Source organism: Dendrobates tinctorius, unplaced genomic scaffold (genome assembly GCF_039654945.1).
Source record: "Dendrobates tinctorius isolate UK_male_01 unplaced genomic scaffold, ASM3965494v1 ptg000058l, whole genome shotgun sequence".
NCBI lineage: Eukaryota > Metazoa > Chordata > Amphibia > Anura > Dendrobatidae > Dendrobates > Dendrobates tinctorius.
This window is the reverse complement of record NW_027361726.1, coordinates 8,921,699-8,937,990: the sequence shown is the minus strand read 5'-3', so window position 1 is coordinate 8,937,990 and position 16,292 is coordinate 8,921,699. Positions and strand designations below refer to the sequence as shown.

Here is a 16,292-nt window from a genome sequence, read left to right as displayed (position 1 = left end):
TGTTACTCCGCTACCGTTTGCCCCTATTGTACCGTCTATTGCCCGTTCTGGTTTTCTGATCTATTGCTACGTCCTGACTATCCGCTCTGTCTAACCCTTTGGTACTGTCCTGTTATCTCGTGCATTGACCCCGGATTGATCTGGTTTCCGCCCCTGTCTATGCCCCTTGGTAACTTGTCCCGTAGTTACCTTTCTAGGAGTTTCCCTGCAGCTCCTAGCTCTGTGGAGCTTAGGTCACACCCCCAGCAGTCACTTGCTTCAGGTCCTGATAGTTTGAAGCACGCATTGTCACCGCTGCTGCCCTGCACCACAGGTATCTTTGAGCACTGTTTTTGTACTCAGGACATGCGCACTGGCTCAGTGAGCGAGTGTAGTGCGGTGTTCCTGACAGTCTATACATGAGGAGCTCTGCATGGCACCGTGTCTATACATGGGGAGCTCTGCATGGCACCGTGTTTATACATGAGGAGAGCTGCATGGCACCGTGTCTATACATGAGGAGAGCTGCATGGCACCATGTCTATACATGAGGAGCTCGGCATGGCACCGTGTCTATACATGAGGAGCTCGGCATGGCACCGTGTCTATACATGAGGAGCTCTGGATGGCACAGTGTCTATGCGTGAGGAGCTCTGCATGGCACCGTGTCTATACACGGGTAGCTCTGCATGCCACCGTGTCTATACATGAGGAGTTCTGCATGGCACCGTGTCTATACATGAGGAGTTCTGCATGGCACCGTGTCTATACATGGAAAGCTCTGCATGGCACCATGTCTATACATGGAGAGCTCAGCATGGCACCGTGTCTATACATGGAGAGCTCTGCATGGCACCGTGTCTATACATGAGGAGCTCTGCATGGAACGGTGTCTCAGTGGTGCAGCCTCAGGCTTCAGGCCTGGAATCTCTTGCTATCAAATTTCAGTAGAGAAATACCATTTTAACAGTTTTCTTTTTTGTAGCAGGATTATCACGTAGGAAGAGAGGAAGAAGAGAGCGTTCAGTCTATGTAGGGCTGCCATCAGGGCATTACTGCCCTGACTGCCCATATCGGGCCCCCTCTCCTCTACTCAGCGGGCCCTAGCGGCAGGATTCTGTCGGTGCAGTAACTGAACCTGCATCTGAGACGCAGGTTCAGTTAAACTCTATTGCCGTGTGTGATGGTGTGATAGGCTATGTGGATATCATTTTGTGTATATTTCTATTTCACTTATTTTCATAGTGTTTTTCTTGTATGTCTATAGCCTGACTGTATCTGTCTCTTGATGACCCCCTGTAGTTCTTTAATCCCCAAGGCTCCTTTGTTCTCCTCTGGGACGCCTGGAAACCGCCCCAAGCTGTTTAACTACCCCTGGACACAAGGAAGAGGGTGGGGAGAACAGGAGCTGGTCAAGTCAGTTCCTGTGTGGAGTGGACCATGTAAAGACTGCACTTCAGAGAGAAGGACCCATTTTATCCTCTGGTGCTAGAGTTTTGGAATTCTCGTCTCCCTGGATATTTTATCCTGTTACTGGACTACATTCTTGTTTTGGACTATTGTATCCTCAGTGTGGTGGATTGTTTATGGACCTTCTAATTTTGCCTGTAATAAAGGTCTTGGGATTGTTCACCCTTCCCTCGCTCTGTTGATTGTGTGGTATCGGAGAAGGACCCCGTGACAACTGGTGGCAGCAGTGGGATCAACAGAGTGTAACCCAATGAAGAACCACCCACAGAGTGAGTACAGAAATTGGACTGTATCCAGTTTACAGGAGAGAGCCAGAGACCTGGGCCTGAACTACCAGGGACTTACTAAAGAGGCCTTAATCGATCGACTGGTGGGCGCTAGCCCGGCCACCTCCTCCCAGATGTCTGAAGGATCCCCAAGGCACTGGAGACAGGAATCCCCATCCAGAAAAGCCAGTGGTTGGTGTGGTATGAAAAAGAGATGGCAGTTCTGGGCCCCGGCGTCTCTCAGGAGTACAAGGAGGAGGCTGCCCGCCGGGCACAGCAGAGACAGGAAGCAATGGAGCTTGAAGGAGGGAGTAACGCAATGTGGAGTGTAACCCCAACGATCCGGGAGCCTGTACGGATCACCCTGACAGAGTTTAAGCCATTTGATTAGGCTTCCGGAGATGTGGAGGGGTTCTTCAAAGACTTTGAGCAGCAGTGTCCTGTGATGGAGGTGCCCCACTCTAGCTGGATGCGTTTGTTAGTGGGGCTCCTGAACGGAAGCATGGCGGAGGCTTACCGAACCATTGATGCACCTTGGAATCGGGATTATAACATTGTAAAGCGGACTATCCTGGATTACCATGCTATCACCCAAGACTCATATAGGGCCAAGTTCCGAGACCTCCCATGCACCACGGGGGGATCGTTTAGGATGTATGCACATAAGATGTCCCAGGCATGTCGGAGATGGCTGGAAGCAGAAAACGCCTTTACTGTGGAAGATGTTATACAGGCGTTCCTTATAGAACAATTTCTTGCCAAGTGCCCCGCAGAGGTACGGGAATGGGTCCGGGAGCGCACGCCATGTACCGTGGATAGAGCTGCAGCCCTTACTATCCGGCCGCAATGGAGGAGGCTTCTGGACAATGAACCACGGCCTGCTCCCGCGCCCCGTCCCCCTCCAATCATATCTGCCTTTCCACCTAGTCACAAGCCCATAACAATCATGCCTCACAATCCTAGGCCCCAACAGTTCCGACCACGACCTGGGGGTATCACAGAGAGGAGGTGTTATGGGTATGGGCAACCTGGACATTTGCAGACTGGCTGGCCCTCCAGGATTCAGAGGGAGCCCCACGCAGCCCCACCTCGTCCAGTGCATCTTGTGCACTCCACCCCGCCTGAGGAAGAGCTACCACCACCCCCACCAGACTGGACCACCGACTACGGCACCATAGATACGCCTCCTGGCATGTACGGACTACGGCCTCTGTCCTTTAGCTACTCAGAGCAACGGCGCCACCTGCAGGATGTCTTAATTGATGGATACAAAGTGTCAGGATTTAGAGACACGGGGGCATTCTTGACTATCGCTGACACCCGTGTGGTTCGACCCGAGGCAATTTACCAGGGTCCGGGAATTCCCATTGTCCTGGCGGGGGGTGCCCGCAAATATATACAGCGAGCTTCTGTGCGTTTGGATTATGGTTGTGGAGAGAAAGTGTGTTGGAATGGAGTTATGGGAGGACTTCCTGCAGATATCCTCCTTGGTAACGAAATTGGGGAGTTAAAGTGCCAATTTGTGGAATCAATCACCCGACTACAGGCCCTTCAAGCACTACATTATCCGGACGTCACCGGGGAGCAACCACCACGAACCGCATCAGAGTCGGCAAGCAATACGTTCGCTGCTACCACATTGGGAGAGTCTCGGGACAGAGAGGAGATTAGGAGAGAAATAGAGGGTGACACTACCTTAGCAGCCCTTAGGCGAAAGGCAGAAACTGGGCACATGGGAGATAATGGGGATAATAATAATAATAATCTTTATTTATATAGCGCCAACATATTCCGCAGCGCTTTACAGTTTAACAGTTTCAAAACACAAGTCATAAGTAACAATGTTAACAATACAATAATTGAAGCAAAATAAGACGAAATGAGACGACCCTGCTCGTGAGAGCTTACAATCTACAATGAGGTGGGGGAGATACAGAGTACAGGGGTGAATTTACAATGGTGTATTTACAATGAAGGTCCAGCCATCTTGAGGGAGTGAAGGATGGATGGAGATAGTGAATGGGCTACACAAGCACACTTACACAGAGAATTACTTTGATCAGTGAACGTGATAGGCCGCTCTGAACAAGTGTGTTTTGAGGGAGCGCCTAAAACTATGCAAATTGTGGATAGTCCTGATTTCTTGGGGTAGAGCATTCCAGAGGATAGGAGCAGCACGGGAGAAGTCTTGGAGTCGGGAGTGGGAGGTACGGATTAGTGCAGAGGTTAGTCGAAAGTCGTTTGCAGAGCGCAGCGATCGGCTAGGCCGATAGACAGAAATGAGGGAAGAAATGTAAGGGGGTGCTGCACTGTGGAGAGCTTTGTGGGTGAGAACAAGTACTTTGAATTGGATCCTATACTGAATGGGCAGCCAATGTAAGGACTGGCGAAGAGCGGACGCGGCCGAGTACCGATTAGCCAGATGGACGATCCTGGCCGCTGCATTAAGTATGGACTGGAGGGGGGATAGTCGAGTGACGGGGAGGCCAATTAATAGAGCATTGCAATAATCCAGGCGGGAGTGGATCAATGCAACAGTGAGGGTTTTTGTTGTTTCCATAGTGAGAAAAGGGCGGATTCTAGAGATATTCTTTAGGTGTAAGCGGCAAGAGCGGGCAAGAGATTGTATATGGGATGTGAAGGAGAGATTGGTGTCAAACAAAACACCCAGACAGTGTGCCTGCTGCCGGGGTGTTATTGTGGTACCATCCACGGAGAGGGAAATGTCAGATTTAGGGAGGTTAGTAGACGGCGGGAGCAGAAGAAGTTCAGTTTTAGAGAGGTTGAGTTTCAGATAGAGAGTGGACATGATATTGGAGGCCTTCCTGCAGATATTCTCCTTGGGAACGACATTGGGGAGTTACAGTGCCAATTTGTGGGAGCAGTCACCCGACTACAGGCCCTTCAAGCACAACGTCATCCGGTCCCCACCGGGGAGCAACCACCACGAACCGCATCAGAGTCGGCAAGCAATACGTTCGCTGCTACCACACTGGGAGAGTCTCGGGACAGAGAGGAGATTAGGAGAGAAATAGAGGGTGACACTACCTTAGCAGCCCTTAGGCGAAAGGCAGAAACTGGGCACATGGGAGATAATGGGGATAATAATAATAATAATCTTTATTTATATAGCGCCAACATATTCCGCAGCGCTTTACAGTTTAACAGTTTCAAAACACAAGTCATAAGTAACAATGTTAACAATACAATAATTGAAGCAAAATAAGACGAAATGAGACGACCCTGCTCGTGAGAGCTTACAATCTACAATGAGGTGGGGGAGATACAGAGTACAGGGGTGAATTTACAATGGTGTATTTACAATGAAGGTCCAGCCATCTTGAGGGAGTGAAGGATGGATGGAGATAGTGAATGGGCTACACAAGCACACTTACACAGAGAATTACTTTGATCAGTGAACGTGATAGGCCGCTCTGAACAAGTGTGTTTTGAGGGAGCGCCTAAAACTATGCAAATTGTGGATAGTCCTGATTTCTTGGGGTAGAGCATTCCAGAGGATAGGAGCAGCATGGGAGAAGTCTTGGAGTCGGGAGTGGGAGGTACGGATTAGTGCAGAGGTTAGTCGAAAGTCGTTTGCAGAGCGCAGCGATCGGCTAGGCCGATAGACAGAAATGAGGGAAGAAATGTAAGGGGGTGCTGCACTGTGGAGAGCTTTGTGGGTGAGAACAAGTACTTTGAATTGGATCCTATACTGAATGGGCAGCCAATGTAAGGACTGGCGAAGAGCGGACGCGTCCGAGTACCGATTAGCCAGATGGACGATCCTGGCCGCTGCATTAAGTATGGACTGGAGGGGGGATAGTCGAGTGACGGGGAGGCCAATTAATAGAGCATTGCAATAATCCAGGCGGGAGTGGATCAATGCAACAGTGAGGGTTTTTGTTGTTTCCATAGTGAGAAAAGGGCGGATTCTAGAGATATTCTTTAGGTGTAAGCGGCAAGAGCGGGCAAGAGATTGTATATGGGATGTGAAGGAGAGATTGGTGTCAAACAAAACACCCAGACAGTGTGCCTGCTGCCGGGGTGTTATTGTGGTACCATCCACGGAGAGGGAAATGTCAGATTTAGGGAGGTTAGTAGACGGCGGGAGCAGAAGAAGTTCAGTTTTAGAGAGGTTGAGTTTCAGATAGAGAGCGGACATGATATTGGAGACTGCGGACAGACAGTCACTGGCGTTCTGTAGTACAGCGGGGGTGAGGTCGGGGGAAGATGTGTATAGTTGTGTGTCATCAGCATAAAGATGGTACTGAAAGCCAAATCTGCTGATGGTCTGTCCAATTGGGGCCGTGTAGAGAGAGAAAAGAAGGGGACCAAGGACTGAGCCCTGAGGTACCCCAACAGCAAGAGGAAGAGGAGATGACGTGGAGCCAGAGAACAAAACACTGGCTTCACTCGAGAAAACGGACTGTATTATCATGTAACAAATGGCACTGACCAGGGCAACCCTAACGCAACGACCAGGCAACTCATTGTCCCTCAGAAGTACAGGGCTCCCATTTATCGGATATACAAAAGGATGATATTGTCACCGTACTAAGGCCGAGGGCTGATGCTTTCTCCTCAAAGCCGGGGAAGACTACTCTCGCCAGCCACCATGTGGAAACCCCCGGACAACGCCCCATCCAGCAGGCTGCCTACCGGGTTCCAGAGGCTGTTCAAGGCATGATAAAGAACGAACTGGAGGAGATGAAACGACTGGGAGTTATTCAGCCATCTCACAGTTCTTGGGCCTCTCCTGTCGTCTTGGTCCCCAAGAAGGATAGTACAACGCGATTCTGCGTTGATTACAGACGATTAAATGATGCCACCAAGAGTGATGCTTATTCCATGCCCAGGATTGATGATCTATTGGATCGTCTGGCCAGTGCCCAATTTGTGACCACGTTAGACTTGAGCAAGGGGTATTTGCAGATACCCCTAACGGAGGATGCTCGGGAGCGCTCGGCCTTCATTACTCCATTTGGACTTTTTGAGTTCCTGGGAATGCTCTTTGGGATGAAAAATGCCCCCGCTACTTTCCAGAGACTGGTAGATCGACTGTTACAACAATGTCAGGACTCTGCCTGTGCTTACTTAGACGACATTGCCATTTTTAGCACAACCTGGGAGGAACATCTTAAACACTTGGGCATAGTGTTAGACTGTATCCTAACTGCAGGACTGACATTTGCCCTGATAAGTGCCAAATAGGGATGGCTGAGGTGCACTACCTCGGGCATAGAGTAGAGGGTGGGACACTAAGGCCTGAGCCTGCCAAGGTGGAAGCCATTAACAACTGGTGTAGACCCCAGACTAAAAAGCAGGTACTTGCATTTTTAGGAACTGCTGGTTACTATCGCAAATTTGTTTCTAACTTCAGCACCTTGGCCAAGCCCCTAACCGACCTGACCCGCAAGAACATGCCTAGGAATGTGACGTGGACGACTGCATGCGAGGATGCCTTTTCAGCGTTAAAGACTGCCCTCGTCACTGCTCCTGTCTTGGCTGCCCCGGATTATAAGCGCAGGTTCCTCGTGCAGACAGATGCATCCACCTTTGGGATTGGGGCAGTACTTAGCCAAGTGAACACCGCCGGAGAAGAACATTCTGTTGCTTTTGCCAGTCGGAAACTACTGGATTGGGAAGTTGCCTATGCCACTATTGAAAAGGAGTGCCTTGCCATCGTATGGGCGCTAAAAAAATTGCAGCCATACTTGTATGGCAGAGACTTTACAATTGTTACAGACCACAACCCCCTCACATGGCTGAACCGCGTATCAGGGGACAATGGAAGATTGCTGCGGTGGAGCTTGTCCTTACAACCCTACAGCTTCTCCATCCAATACAAGCGGGGAAGCCAACACCAGAACGCCGATGGTCTGTCTTGACAAGAAGAACCATAGGCTCCCCAGGCCGACCTACCCCTGCCACTGTACAAGGAACTATAAATGGTTGAGCAATGTGAACTAAAGTGAGCAGGCCAGAGGTCTGTGTAGACCTCATAGCGTGCTCACTTATTATGGGGGGGGAGGTTGTGATGGTGTGATAGGCATTGAAGCATTACAATGAAACACTTCAAAGTGCCCTGGATGAATTTGCACCCCCTATAAAAAGAACACCGCGACAACCCTGGCACACCCTGCAAACACGTTTCCTGCAGCGGTGCTCCAGGTGCGCCGAACGTCTGTGGAGAAAATCCAATCTACACGAAGATTTCATCCATTATAAGTTTATGCTTAGAACATACAACACTGCCCTTCACCTCTCCAAACAAACCTATTTCAACACCCTCATGACCTCACTGTCCAATAACCCGAAACGTCTCTTTGACACTTTTCATTCTCTACTCAATCCAAGAGTACAGGCCCCAACCACAGAGCTCTGAGCTGACGATCTGGCCAATTACTACAAAGAAAAAATTGACCAGATTCGACAGGAAATTATCTCCCAATCACCTCATACCATGTACTGTCCTCCCTCCCCCACTGCATCTAGCTCACTCTCTGATTTTGAACCAGTCACAGAAGAAGAAGTAAGCAGGCTCCTTGCATCTTCTCGCCCAACCACTTGTACCAGTGACCCATTTCCGTCACATCTCCTCCAGTCCCTTTCCACTGCTGTCACTCTTCACCTAAATAAAATATTTAACCTCTCTCTCTCTTCTGGTATATTTCCCTCCTCATTTAAGCATGCCATCATACATCCACTACTTAAAAAACCATCCCTCGACCAAAACTGTGCCGCTAACTATAGACCTGTCTCTAATCTTCCCTTTATCTCTAAACTCCTGGAACGCCTGGTCCACTCCCGTCTTATCCGCTATCTCTTTGATAACTCTCTTCTCGACCCTCTCCAATCCGGTTTCCGCTCTTTACACTCTACTCTGAAACTGCCCTCACTAAAGTCTCTAATGATCTACTAACATCTAAATCAAATGGTCATTACTCCATGCTAATTCTCTTGGATCTCTGCAGCATTCGACACTGTGGATCATCAGCTCCTCCTCACTATGCTCCGTTCCATTGGCCTCAAGGACACCGTTCTCTCCTGGTTCTCCTCCCATCTCTCTGACCTCTCCTTTACTGTATCTTTTGCCGGTTCCTCCTCCTCTCACCTTCCCCTTACTGTTGGGGTTCCTCAAAGATCGGTTCTAGGCCCCCTCCTCTTCTCCTTGTACACTGACCCAATTGGTCAAACAATCAGTAGATTTGGTTTCCAGTACCATCTCTATGCTGATAATACCCAATTATACGCTTCTTCTCCTGACATTACCCCCACCCACAAAGCCCTCCATGGCTCAGCACCACCCTACATCTCCTCCCTTGTTTCAGTATACCACCCTACCCGCGCCCTCCGTTGTGCTGATGACCTGAGGTTAGCATCCTGAATAATCAGAACCTCCCACTCCCGTCTCCAAGACTTTACACGTGCTGCGCCAATTCTTTGGAATGCACTTCCCAGGTCAATACGATTAGTCCCCAATCCCCACAATTTTAAGCGTGCCCTGAAAACGCATTTATTCAGACTGGCCTATCGCCTCAACACATTAACCTAATCTATCCCTGTGTGGTACAGCCAAAAGTTTTACCATAACCAGGTTCCCCGCATCATGTTCCCACATGCTTTTTGCATCTATTAGCCCTCTGTGTCTGTACTGTTACACACTTAACATTATGGCTGGTCCATACAATCAGGGCAACTGTTACCACCCACCTTTCGTGTCTACCTCTTTCCTCAAAGACTGTAAGCTTGCGATCAGGGCCCTCATTCCTCTTGGTATTTGTTATAATCTATGTGATTATTGTTATGCTGTAATGTCTATTGTCTGTACAAATCCCCTCTGAAATGTAAAGTGCTGCGGAATATGTCGGCGCTATAGAAATAAAATTTATTATTATTATTATTATGGATAGGCTATATGGATATCATTTTGTGTATATTTCTATTTCACTTATTTTCATAGTGTTTTTCTTGTATGTCTATAGCCTGACTGTATCTGTCTCTTGATGACCCCCTGTAGTTCTTTAATCCCCAAGGCTCCTTTGTTCTCCTCTGGGACACCTGGAAACCACCCCAACCTATTTGACTACCCCTGGACACAAGGAAGGGGTTGGAGAGAACAGGAGCTGGTCAAGTCAGTTCCTGCGTGGAGTGGATCGTGTAAAGACTGCACTTCAGAGAGAAGGACCCATTTTATCCTCTGGTGCTAAAGTTTTGGAATATCGTCTCCCTGGACATTTTATCCTGTTACTGGACTACATTCTTGGTCTGGATTATTGTATCCTCAGTGTGGTGGATTGTTTATGGACCTTCAAATTTTGCCTGTAATAAAGGTCTTGGGATTGTTCACCCTTCCCTCGCTCTGTTGATTGTGTGGTATCGGAGAAGGACCCCGTGACACCGTGCAATAGTTAATAGCCACTAGCCAATCGGAGGCTGGCAGCTGACGTCAGCGTGCATGTCGCCGTGCATATGACATCATTGTCATTCGCCGAGTGCACGCTGAAATGCCTGGAGTGGACGTCGGCACTGAACTGCAACCAGGTAAGGAGAAAGTGTTTTTTTTTTTTTATTGAAAGTGGCAAGCCCGGGGCAGGATGGGAGACACGGGGGGCAGGATGGGAGACACAGGGGGCAGGATGGGAGACACGGGGGGCAGGATGGGAGACACGGGGGGCAGGATGGGAGACACGGGGGGCAGGATGGGAGACACGGGGGGCAGGATGGGAGACAGATGGGGCAGGATTATGGGGCAGGATGGAGACAGATGGGGCAGGATTATGGGGCAGGAAGGAGACAGATGGGGCAGGATGGAGACACATGGTGCAGGATCATGTTCAGGATGGATACAATGGATACAGATGGGGCAGGATCACGGGGCAGATGGGGCAGGATGGGACGTCACATGGGGGCAGAATGGGAGAACATATGGGACCAGGAGGCGAGAACCTATGGCTGGAGCCAGGAATGAGACACATGGGGCCAGGATGGGGGATATTATTACCATAGGGGCTAATTAAAGGATACTATTACTGCAGTGATGTATTTATTTTATTTTTTGAGGATACTGTTTTAAATGGGGGGGGGGCGGTCCTGTTACTGTGCAGAGTGACACTGACGCCTTTTTTCTTCATCTGGTGTAGTTTAGAAGTTGGGAAAAAATTAAGTAATGTGTTCTGCAAGCAGTGCTCTAGATAACTGTGCTATTTCCTGCAGAGATGAGCCCTGACTGGATGAAGATGAAAAGCAAAGATGAAGGACTTCACCTAGAGACGTCACTGGTGAGTGAGTGTGTTACCTATACACTGACTGACACTATACATTGTATACTATATACAGAGCTCCTGTGTACAATGTCACCAGTGATCACTGTATTACCTTTACAATGACACTATATACAGAGCTCCTGTGCATAATGTCATTGATCACTGTATAACCTGTACAATATATACAGCACTTGTGTGTATAATGTCACTGTTCATCAATGTATTACCTGTAAACTGATACTATATACAGAGCTCTTGTGTATAATGTCACTGGCAGAGACGTAGCTAGGGTTTCGGTTCAGGGGTTGCGAAACTTCTGAGTGGGCCCCTAACTAGGCAACTGTGATTACAACTCGGTGACGCACCCTAATAGTGGATGTAGGAGATGGCTGCGCTGTTACTGAAAATAATCTCTATATAAAGACCAACATGAATAGTACCGCAATATGATCAGTGGTAAATACCAGTCCTACAAAACATATGTGATTACTGCACAGATATAGTTGGTGTCTTACCGCTGACGTTCTTTCTGATGGAATCGGTCACTTTTCACGTCTTTTCCATCTGGTCCAGACCGACATGACAACTCCTCCAGCCACGACTCTGCTACAGAGAATACAACAACGACACGTTTCACTTCTCATATTCCAGCCCCATCACCATCTATCTCCAACCTGCACAAACCACTCATCCTGCTGATACCCCAATGCTGAGCCGCTGCTGCTGTATGTGTCCCTATTACTGCACCTCATACCCCAATACTGAGCCGCTGCTGCTGTATGTGTCCCTATTACTGCACCTGATACCCCAGTGCTGAACCGCTGCTGCCGTATGTGTCCCTATTACTGTACCTGATACCCCAATACTGAGCCGCTGCTGCCGTATGTGTCCCTATTATTGCACCCGATACCCCCTATACACACACAGCTCTGCTCCAAACCCCCTATACACACACGGCTCTGCTCCGTACACCTTGTACACACACAGCTCTGTTCTGTACACCTTGTACACACGCGCCTCTGCTACGTACACGCTGTACACACTCGCCTATCTCCAACCTGCACAAACCACTCATCTTGCTGATACCCCAATGCTGAGCAGCTGCTGCTGTATGTGTCCCTATTACTGCACTTGATACCCCAATGCTTAGCCGCTGCTGCCGTATGTGTCCCTAGTATTGCACCTGATACCCCCTATACACACACGGCTCTGCTCCACACCCCCTATACACACACGGCTCTGCTCCTTACACCTTGTACACACGCAGCTCTGTTCTGTACACCTTGTACACACGTACCTCTGCTACGTACACGCTGTACACACGCGCCTCTGCTACGTACATGCTGTACAAACGCGGCTCCGCTCCGTACACCTTGTACACACCTGGCTCCGCTCCGTGCACTTGTACACATGCGGCTCTGCTCCGTACACCTTGTACACAGGCAGCTCTGCTCCCTACACCCCGTACACACGCAGCTCTGCTCCGTACAAGCTGTACATATGCGGCTCTGCTCCGTACACGCTGTACACATGCGGCTCTGCTCCATACACGCTGTAAACATGCGGCTCTGCTCCATACACGCTGTACACATGCGGCTCTGCTCCGTACACGCTGTACACACGCGGCTCCGCACCATACACCTCATACACATACGGCTCCACTCCGTACACCCCGCACACACACGGCTCTGCTCCGTACACCCCATACACACAAGGCTCTGCTCTGTACACCCCGACCCGTACACACTTGGCTCTGCTCCGTACACAAACGGCTCCACTCACCCCAAAAAACACACGACTTGGCTCCTCTGTACACCTCATACATGCATATCTCTGCTCCGTACACCTTCTACACACACAGCTCTGCTCTGTACACCTCATACACACACAGCTCTGCTACATCCACTCTGTAAACCCCTCCTGAGCCCACACAGAAACTTACTTCACCTCACCCAGCACCATGACAATCAGCACAGCAGTGCCCTGCAGCTGAAGCCCCTGATCATGTGACCCCCTGACTCCGCCCCTCCCGTGACCTCATCACAGGTCCTGTGCGCACAGAATAGCCCAGGATGACATTGCTGGCTGTGAGTGGGGGGCGCACTGCTGGCACCGGGGCCCCTCACCGCCTTCTCAGGGGCCCACAGCGGCTGGGCGGCAGAGTAGGGAGATCGATTCTCCCTGCTCTGCCGCAGAATGTAACTGTATGGGCGCGCTGTGCACGCCGATACAGTTACAGTAGCGTAGCTCCGGTGGGCCCCCTCAGAGCTCGGGGCCCGGGGTGACCGCCCCCTCTGCCCCCCCCGGTAGCTACGCTACTGGTCACTGGTGATCAATGTATTATCTGGACACAGACACTGCATGCTAAGTACAGATCTCCTGTGTATAATGGCACTTCTGGTGATAGTATTGTGTTTTTTAGTAATGATCAGTATTGTAGAATTCAGTCACTGTGTGGTGGTAATATGTTGTCCAGCCATGATGTGGTGGTGTGGCTGTATTTGTCCCTTGTATGCAGTAACGTAGCTACCGAGGGGGCGGTCGCCCCGGGCCCCACGCTCTGAGGGGCCCACCCGGACCTACGCTATGTAACTGTATCGGCGTGCACAGCGCGCCGATACAATTGCATTCTGCAGCAGGGCAGGGAGAAGCGATCTCCCTGCTCTGCCGCCCGGCCGCTATGGGCCCCGAGCAGGTGGTGGGGGGCCCGGTGCCAGCAGGAGATGAGCGGGAGAGCAGGGAGCAGCTCAGGAGCTGGGAGGAAGAGAGGTGAGTATTAGATTTATTTATTTTTGTAACGGGGTGAATTATAATAGGCTGCCTATAGGGGTACAGAGGCTGCCTATGGTGGTACAGAGGCTGACTATGGGGGTGCAGAGGCTGACTATGGGGGTACGTTATAATACAGAGGCTGTCTATGGGGGTACAGAGAGGCTGCCTATGGGGGTACGTTATAATACAGAGGCTGCCTATGGGGGTACGTTATAATACAGAGGCTGCCTATGGGGGTACAGAGGCTGCCTATGTACCCCCATAGGCAGCCTCTGTACCCCCATAGGCAGCCTCTGTATTATAACGTACCCCCATAGGCAGCCTCTGTATTATCATAACGTACCCCCATAGGCAGCCTCTGTGTACCCCCACAGAGGCTGCCTATGGGGGTACGTTATGATACAGAGGCTGCCTATGGGGGTACAGATAGGCTGCCTATGGGGGTACGTTATAATACAGAGGCTGCCTATGGGGGTACGTTATAATACAGAGGCTGCCTATGGGGGCACAGAGGCTGCCTATGGGGGTACATTATAATACAGAGGCTGCCTATGGGGGTACAGAGGCTGACTATGGGGGTACATTATAATACAGAGGCTGTCTATGGGGGTACAGAGGCTGACTATGGGGGTACATTATAATACAGAGACTGTCTATGGGGGTACATTATAATACAGAGGCTGCCTATGGGGGTGCATTATAATACAGAGGCTGCCTATGCTGATACATTATAATACAGAGGCTGTCTATGGGGGTGCATTATAATACAGAGGCTGTCTATGGGGGTACATTATAATACAGAGGCTGTCTATGGGGGTGCATTATAATACAGAGGCTGTCTATGGGGGTACATTATAATATAGAGGCTGTCTATGGGGGTGCATTATAATACGGAGGCTGCCTATGGAGGTAAATTATAATACAGAGGCTGTCTATGGGGGTGCATTATAATATAGAGGCTGTCTATGGGGGTGCATTATAATACAGAGGCTGTCTATGGGGGTGCATTATAATACAGAGGCTGTCTATGGGGGTACATTATAATATAGAGGCTGTCTATGGGGGTGCATTATAATACGGAGGCTGCCTATGGAGGTAAATTATAATACGGAGGCTGCCTATGGGGGTAAATTATAATACAAAGGCTGCCTATGGGGGTACATTATAATATAGATGCTGCCTATGGGGGTGCATTATAATACAGAGGCTGTCTATGGGGGTAAATTATAATACAGAAGCTGTCTATGGGGGTACATTGTAATATAGAGGCTGTCTATGGAGGTGCATTATAATACAGAGGCTGTCTATTGGGGTGCATTATAATACAGAGGCTGTCTATGGGGGTGCATTATAATACAGAGGCTGTCTATGGGGGTACATTATAATATAGATGCTGCCTATGGGGGTGCATTATAATACAGAGGCTGTCTATGGGGGTGCATTATAATACAGAGGCTGCCTATGGGGGTGCATTATAATACAGAGGCTGTCTATGGGGGTAAATTATAATACAGAAGCTGTCTATGGGGGTACATTGTAATATAGAGGCTGTCTATGGGGGTGCATTATAATACAGAGGCTGTCTATGGGGGTACATTATAATATAGATGCTGCCTATGGGGGTGCATTATAATACAGAGGCTGTCTATGGGGGTGCATTATAATACAGAGGCTGCCTATGGGGGTGCATTATAATACAGAGGCTGTCTATGGGGGTAAATTATAATACAGAAGCTGTCTATGGGGGTACATTGTAATATAGAGGCTGTCTATGGAGGTGCATTATAATACAGAGGCTGTCTATTGGGGTGCATTATAATACAGAGGCTGTCTATGGGGGTGCATTATACTATATTGAGGACTATCTGGTGTATGATACTATATCAGGGGTCCCCCACCTGTAGCTTGGGAGCCACATGTGGCTCACGGTCCCATGAATTGTGGCTCGAGACTGTCTGCCAGCTTGACGCATTAGGTCCAGGTCTAACAAACAGGTATGAAGAGGGCATCTCAAAATAGTGATTTACGTGAGTAGCCCTGCACAGAAGAGCAGATCTGGATGCACATATACTGTCTTAGGGGTTTAGAGAGGTTTTAGGTATGGTACGCTGGAGGATGATACTACCTGTTAGAGGAAGTGCTCAAAGCTGGATGTGACAGTGTGTTGGGAGTCCTTGATGGGTGAATACTGAATGGGGGTATTGTGGGAACCCCTGGATCTCAGTATACAGCTTTGGAGTGATTTCTGTGGAAAAGCTTTGGTTATCATTATACCGGTAATGGAGGCTTTGGTTGACACTACTTTGAAGGAGATGGGAGCTGGATGTGTCAGTGCTGAATGTGGCTCGCGACCCTCTGTCTAAGCTGAATGTGCCTCTCAAGGTCAGAAAGGTTGGAGACCACTGTGCTATATGGATGCTATCTAGGGGGCCATCATACAGTGTGGGGATTATAGTGACGGGGCCAGCATACAGTGAGGGGGCATTATACTGTGTATAAAGCTGGAGTCACACATAGCGACTTACCAGCGATCCCGACA

General features: G+C 49.5%; 1 long non-coding RNA gene across 1 annotated transcript in view; it reads right to left on the bottom strand.

Moving 5' to 3' along the window:
* LOC141092112 (uncharacterized) overlaps positions 1-12,983 on the bottom strand; it is a 130,458-nt gene extending 117,475 nt beyond the window's left edge. The window contains exons 1-2 of the long non-coding RNA XR_012232683.1: positions 12,924-12,983; positions 11,497-11,587 (exon numbers count right to left, since the gene is read on the bottom strand). This is a non-coding gene — a long non-coding RNA (uncharacterized lncRNA). The remainder of the gene's footprint in view (positions 1-11,496; positions 11,588-12,923) is intronic.
* Between the last annotated feature and the right edge of the window lie 3,309 nt (positions 12,984-16,292).